Genomic DNA, 7,958 nt, shown 5'->3' with positions numbered 1-7,958 from the left:
TTATGTTAGGGAAAGCAAATGGAAGGGCATATGGGGAAATGTGTTATTCAAATTGCAGATGTGAATACCTCCATGGAAAATACAAATGGGATCCAGATGGAGAAAATCTGAATTAAGGGCTAAGGGCTACAGTCTTGGCTAGCTGTAATAACATCTAATCTTCTTTTGCGAGTGTGGTGAAGATGAGTGTCAGGAAGCATATAAATTGACCATTTAGTCACATCCTGCCTTAAGGGACCCATACACTGTCGTCACTCTGATACAGACAAGGTCCAGGGAGTGGCTTCACTAGGAGATGCTTTCAGCAGAACAAAAGAACAGTTAATTATAAATAATTAAGCCCATCTTACCTGCCAGCTTCTACTGAAAATGTGCAACCTTCTCGGTCAATATACATGCACAAATGCTTGAATTGTATTTGCATAAAATTAAATATTTTGTCATATCTGCCACCTTAACGTATTTTTTTTGTCTTTGCTTTGAATGACTGCTTTCTTGGTAAAGGAAGGAATTTTTTTGAAAATAATTATATCTTAGAGTGTTAGAAAACACCGTATGAATTGTTGACAAGTGTCACATTCTATGTACGAGACTTACTTAAAGCCTAAATTTAGGATAGAAGTAACAAATACAAAGGTTTTCATTCCCTTTTATCTTCTGTAACTCATAAATAAAAGCAGAAATTAAGGATTGTTTTTACAGTTGCAAGTTTTTTTAAGGTTTATTGGGTCTGTAGAGTAACAGCAAGCGAGTTACATCAACATTTTCTTTGAAGAGGCAGTGCATGGAGCTCCTGTGAACATGAAGTGTCTTGTGTACAGAGATGTGTGCCGTCTTAAGTAAAACAGAGTGGCCTAGAAGTGCTAACGTAAATAATGCTTCCTTAGCACAACTAGGGAAGCCGATATAAGCCGAGGCTGTAGGTTAAATTATTTAACATTTGGTGGGGGTGGGGGTGTTTTAGGGCATTTGTGCAGCTGAAGATGTTGGGATACAGGAAGAGGACGGAGGCATCTCCACCCGGCACGAGATGCCCATGTGGTCACTTACAGTTTGGTGGACGGGGGTGGATCTTGATCTGTTGGGTTTGAGTTTTTTCCATTTGCTTTGTTATTTTTCTTAATTTAGCTCTAACAAAAAGGCACTGTCATCCTAATTAATGAGAATATCCCTTTTATTGCCAATTATCAACAACAGGACCCAGGGGGAAGGTACATCTTAATTTCTGGCTCGCTTTCTGGACAGCATATCACACTTTTAAATATTTATGCCCCAAATGTGCACTCCCCGCAATGCATGTCGCTTATGGTGTTGTTATTTAACCAGTACTGTAACAGTTTTAGTTGTTTGGCTGGCGATTTTAACTGCTCATTAGACAGAAACTTAAGTCATGAATTATCCACGTCCTCCACGTCAAACTTAAAAGTTCTTTGCTGCTCTTAAGAATATGAGCTTCAGTCTATGTTTGGACAATATCTGGAGACAATTATACTTCAGGATTAAGAATTACACATTTTATTCCAACCAGCATAGTTCTTATTCCAGAGAAGGTTATATTTTCATCCCAAACAGATTTATTTCTACAGTCAGATCCTACCAGGTTGCCCCCATCATGCTCTTAAACTATGGACCAGTGTTTTTAAAAAAGTTTATCTTGTCTCCCTCTTCTTTTACTTTCGCTGCTCTGAAGATCACATCTCACCAGATGCCTAAACATCCACGAACATACCTCTTAACCCTGGGTGTGTCTAATAAAAAAACTTAACCTTCTGGGCTGCCTACCTTATTTTAAAAATTTTGTTTTACATTTTCTTTTGTAACAGTGTCTCCAACATCCTTATCTTTCATCACAAATGTCCCCACAGTCAGCAAAATATATGCTCATATACAAATTTGACATATGAGCTCAAACGTGCTCCAGATACACACACATACACCAACATTCAGATAACATCAGCCTCACATGATCTTCGCGAGCACACGGGATCGGACGCAACAGAAAAATAATATACCCACGGTGTAATACTGCTGTTCAGGTTAAGCCCACACAAATAATATTTGAAATGGAAAGCAATATTGGATTTTATGTCCAGTAGACATCAGCGTCCACATTTGGTGTACAGTAAGATTCCTACTTATTAAAAAGTGAATATACATTAGCTTTAATACATAATTAACCCCTCGTACCTCCAGTAGTAGTAGGATATATTGCTTGTGTTCCATTATTTATATCCACCAAAGGCAAGTACAGCTGGGGTTCTGAACTAGAAGTAAAATGAAAACTGAGGCAGTTGTCCTCCTTTAAAGAGGCTCCGTCCCCATTTGCCCTCAAGCCATTTGACAGCATGGGCCAGTTTCACTGAGAATTCCCCCTCTTGTGTGTGTGTGCGTGTGTGTGCAGCTGTATAAAAGAGTAAAAATATTAAATTAAGAGCTATGCAAGCTGCTTTAGAAAGAAGTGTTTCGGAATCACATAAAGCATCTTAGTGTACACGGTAGTGTTGCTGAAAGTGTGCTTCTCAGTGGAGGATGCATGTGCAGGGGGTCTGTGGGGGAGTGGGTATGGAGTGTGGCACCTGTCAAACCAATTTACTTTATCAGACATCATGAGGCAGCCACTATCCACCTCTTCTCTGTACAGCAGCTGCCAGCCTATAATAATGGATTTATGAGATTACAGTACGCTGTACTGAGGTGGTACTGGGAGAGCGACAATGTGGTAAAAATGAAATAAAAAAGCTTGAGCAGAGAGTGGAAACACTCCATTGCATTAACCATACCAAATAGAGGAGGCTTTAATACTTGTCCAGATTAGGTAAACCTGTGTTACTGCTTTTACCCTGTTTATTTATTTATCTGGAGCTCCGACGAACTTTGGACTACAGCAGATTCTTGTTCTCTCTCAAGAAATGTCATCAGGAGCGGCCGTGCTGTAAAACCAGGAGATTAAATGCAGAACTCTGAGCCTGGTTTCCCGGAAAGCTCCCAGCCTCAAGAGCAAACCGGACAGCAAAGGGTGAGTGAGTGCAGAGAGTCGGAGAAGCACCAGCTCCCTTGTTCAATCATTAAAAAATTCATGCGCTTCACCCTGACACTTTTCCATGTGCATTTCATTCAGAGACAGGCTGAAAGAAAATTAAAAGATCAAAATGTTCCCTTTACCATTTAAAGTACCCCATATATTAATTTATCCTTTGGTTAGATATAATTTCATTCAGTCACTTTATTCCTTTGATTTTGTTAATATGTACAGCTCTTTTAATTTAACTGTCTTGAGAAAAGATATGGATAAGATATCGTCTATTGCCAGGAAAGGCATCCTTTCATTGGAATCCCTTTAAGAGGGCCCAGGAGATGCTTCCATTCCACTGCTGCACTCAACCAGTACAATTCCATCATGTGACATGCTTCATCATGTGATATTTATTCATTTGGCTGATGCTAACTCTCCAAAGCAACTAACAATTTTAAGGTACCTAGAATTATTTGCACAGCTTGGATTACGGCAATTTTATGGCAAGTATCTTACTTAAGCGTACTATAGCTGGAGGTGGAAGTGGAATCCGCAACCTTCGGGTCCAAAGGCAGCAGCTCAAACCGCTACATTTCCAACTGATTTAACTTCTACTGCAGTGTGGACACAACAGTGAGTTCCCCATATGGAAAAGGAAAAGGCCAAATGCAACATAACCATCAATATAACTGTGATCTGAAAGAATTAACCATTCAAGATGACTAATGAAGCATTCACTCACATAATGTAATGCCAAGAACCAGTTCAATCACTATTGGTACAAGAATGCAAGACGGCAGTGCACAAACTGACAGCAAGAATGTTAAACTGCAAATGGCAGTACAGTTTGGCAAACAGCTCAATGGATAGGTGGTGTGATGTGAACATGAGGGGGAGTAAGATCATCGGTTGATCAAAGTTCTGATGGCCTGTTGGAAGAAGATGTCTCTGAAGTGGGATGTGTGGATGGAGATACTCCAGTAGCGTTTGCTAGAAGGTAGAGGTGTGACGAGTGCGAAGAGGGCATGACCTGGATGACTGGCTTACATGAGGATAGACTCAGCCCTTCTCTGACAGCAGGTAGTATCGATATCTTGGAACTGTGAGACATCTAAGGCAATGATTGTTGCTGCAGTCCTGCTAGTTCTTTGCAACAGTTTCACATTCTGGATGGTGGTGCTACCAAACCACAGAGTGAGGCATCCTGTCAGGATGCTCTCAATTGTGCAACGGTAGTTCAGCAGCATGTTTTTTTCCCCACCTCAAAGCTCTTTAACCTCTTCAAAAAATTTGTCTCTGTTGTGCCTTCTTGAGGATGCTACTGGTAATAGATAATTCATGATAAGGAACCTTAGAGCTGGATGCCCAGGGATATGAAGCTGCTGACTACTTCTACTGGTGAACTCTCAATGTGGAGTGGGATGTGACTGCTTCGATAATCTCCTTTGTCTTGTCAACATTCAGAGTGAGGTTGTTCTCTCATCACCGTGCAGTCAGGTTTTTTCCCTCCCTCTTTTAAGGACCCTCGCCATTGTTGCAGGTTACTAAGACCCCAAGGTTTTCTAGGGATTTAGAGGGATGTAACACAAAGGTTTTTGTGCCAAGCTATGAGTTATGAATTGAGACGACAACAAATACAGTGTACAAACAGGAAGGTGTGTTTAACGTTCCGGTGAAAAGGCAAATAATCTAAGTACAAAAATAAAGAGCCAACAAGCAAACCTTAGAAAAGTGGAGAGAAAGCAAAGGGGAATCAAAAAACCACAAAGGTTAGGAATAGGTTGTTAATCCACAAGCAAGGTCCAATTTGCCTCCAGGAAGTGTCCTTTCAATATCTGGGAAGTCCTGCCTTTCCTGGTCCAGTAAATCAGGTCCATCTCTACTTGATTGATGTTTCTGGACAGTTATGACTCCAATCCAAGCCAGGGGGAGGGGAAAACCAAAAAAAGAAAACAAAATGGACACCCACTCTGGACGTTACACTGATCACAGTGGTGCTTGCAAACCTGATGATGGTGTTACCTCCATGCTTTGTCACACAGTCACAGACTGAATAACACGGAGCTGAAGCAAGTGTTGAGAATCAAGGTAAATGATGAGCTGCTGCTAATTCTCACTGTCTGGAGCCTATTTGGACCCATCTCGCCACAGAGAGAGCTACACAGAGCAAGGTTCCTGAGTTTTAACACCAGTTTGGATGGAACATTTTTGTTTAAATGCAGCGCTGTACTAAATGACCATCCTGACACAGGTGTTTTTCTTTTTATGGTGTCACAGAGCAGTGTGCAGAGTAAGGACGATGGCATCATCCTCAGATCTGTTGCATCACATCCTCCACAGTGGGCCAAACAGACCCTACCACATATAGGCATCTTTTAAGGGAAGTTCCAGTGTTTGGTGCCATTTGGGAATTTGATTTATTAATTTCAAAATGGTTTATTTAAGACAGGTTCCAATCCGGGGTCCAGAATGTACTGCCTAACTGCATAGCCTTAGCCTGAGCTCCAGCTGTGAACAGTGGCTTCAATTTACATTTACATAACATTCTTTGAAATTAACCCATTCTATCACAAAAGTAATGGCTGAACTCACTACCCAACCACTCCCCTTAGGTCTGAATCTTGGCAAGTTTTCTTTGGGAGAGTGAAAATCAATTGGGAAATAGGTGATCAAGCAACCATCTGGTGCTGAAATCTACCGACTGCCTCTGTAGGCCCCTCTCAAGCAAGCAGGAGCAGAAGAAAATGTAGTTTGGGTACGAACCCAATTACTGAGTCACTTGCAGAAAAAAAATCAATGGAAACCAAAGTTAATGATGTCTGCTGAGGTGAAGGGGATTTAATATTGCACAGATGCTGTACATCTCAACATGCAGATAACTACCAGTAGATATGCTCATGACCTGCATCCTCGTCCAGATGAAAAACACACACACACACACGCACACACACACTACTTTTCCCTTGATGTTGATAGGATGCCTTGATCTGTCTGTAGAGTATAGTATATTTTATGGGGGGGGGGGGGGGGGGGGGGAACACTGTCTTCCTAGATACATATAAACTCAACATTTAAAGAAAAGTCTAACAGCAACTGCAGTTATTATAAGACAGTCAACCTTTTCAGCTTGACTGTCATTAATGACCCTTTTAAAAACGTCGCTAACAAGGCCACAGCATTTTTTTCAATTTTTCCTTCAGTTTGCATTGCCAGTCTGTCGGTAAATCTGTAGATTTCCACACAGCACAATGACATTTCAACTGTGCAAACTAAGCACATTTTAAAAATACCTACTGTAGCTGTCAGTGAAAATGCTCACATCGCTGCTTTGAGTAATATATAGGTAAAAAGTTCCATAATCAAGTCTTTGCTTTGCTCACAGTGATGTGGACTATGAAAAAAAAAGTCTCAGGAGAGAACTGGGGAGTATATATACCTGATTTTCAACCATATCATACATGTTAATGTTTGAAATATCACCAATATTATACAATTAAATGTGGAAGAAATATCTATTTCTCCCAGTCATACACAATTTAGAGTCACCAGTTTGCTTAAAGCACATCTTTGAGGTAAAGAAAACTTGACAAAAGACCAAGATAGACTGGATGCTCTGTATGAACCCACAGGGATTAGGACACCAGTACTTTCTGCTGTGCCACCATGGTGCCCTAATCCAGACATTGCGCATTACAGTTGCTGAGGGCATAAGCAGAGGGCCCGCGAAAACAAACGTGTGGCACTCTTAAAATTATTCTTCAAGATTTCAAAAGCCCCCATTGACTGCCAGCCATGCTAAATCAAGTTTGTGAATTACACACACACTGACTGAAACCGCTTGTCCTGAGTGAGACTGTGGCGAGCTAGAGCCTAACCCAGCAACACAGGGTGCAAGACCGGAGGGGGGGACACACCCAGGACGGGACGCCAGTCCATTGCAAGGCACCCCAAGCAAGACTCAAAGCCCAGACCCACCAGAGAGCAGAGGCAAAACCTGCTGCACCACCGCACCCCTCATGTCAAAATATAATAATAATAATAATAATAATAATAATAAGAAGAAGAAGAAGAAGAAGAAGAAGAAGAAAATTTTGAGACTCCGAACGGAATATTCCGCACTTAGTTATTCATTGAGTGGCGTAAAGGTACATTTTGTTTCTTTAAATTAATGTACTTGAGTAAAAGTGTCAATGTCATAAGTTACTCTGAAACGTAGTTTTCCGAAAATTTAGCAAAGTAAATTTAACTCATTAATGCTCTTTGTAGCATGATTTATTGATTATGTCGCGGTTCGATAGTCACAGCCGAGCGCAGCGCCGTGAACTCCGAGCGCGCGCCGCGTGTTTCTCCACCACCTGTACGTGTCCTAGAGGTTCTGCAGCAACGCATGTGTATCTTATCCGCTCCCTACACGAAATATAGGGCAAAATAACTGGTGAACACTGGAGTCAGACAATATCTCCCCCTTAGCTTAGTTCAGAAGTTTGTGGACACAAGATCGAGGCGCGCGCTCGGAACCTCAAGTGAAACCGGTTGTTAGTCAAGTATTGCAGCTGAAGTGGTCTGCGCTTCTCCGCAGCCTTTTAGGCTATTTGCTGCACGTTTGTGGAGATGATTTTCCGAACCACCGCATATTTAGGTACATAATTTTCCTAAAAAGTCCACGTTCGCAGCTTGAACCGCGACCCACACCGCACTCTCCTCGGATACGCCGGCTTTAAAGAGCGAGCGCGCCGCTGTAGCGTTTATATAGCCGTCTAAAAATAGCTTGCCTTCCCCAACGCTTGCGGTTTGACTGACAGGCAACGCCGGCCAATCGCGTCTCAGCTTTACCTCGGACTCCTCCCACGCAATAGCCCCGCCCTAATTTGTCGCAAGCGGGCTCGTCAACCCTATTTACCTTATATGGCCACGCACGGATTTGACTGACAACAAACGTGCCTGT

This window comes from Scleropages formosus, chromosome 24, assembly GCF_900964775.1.
Source record: "Scleropages formosus chromosome 24, fSclFor1.1, whole genome shotgun sequence".
In the NCBI taxonomy this organism is placed as follows: domain Eukaryota; kingdom Metazoa; phylum Chordata; class Actinopteri; order Osteoglossiformes; family Osteoglossidae; genus Scleropages; species Scleropages formosus.
This window is presented reverse-complemented; position numbering follows the sequence as displayed.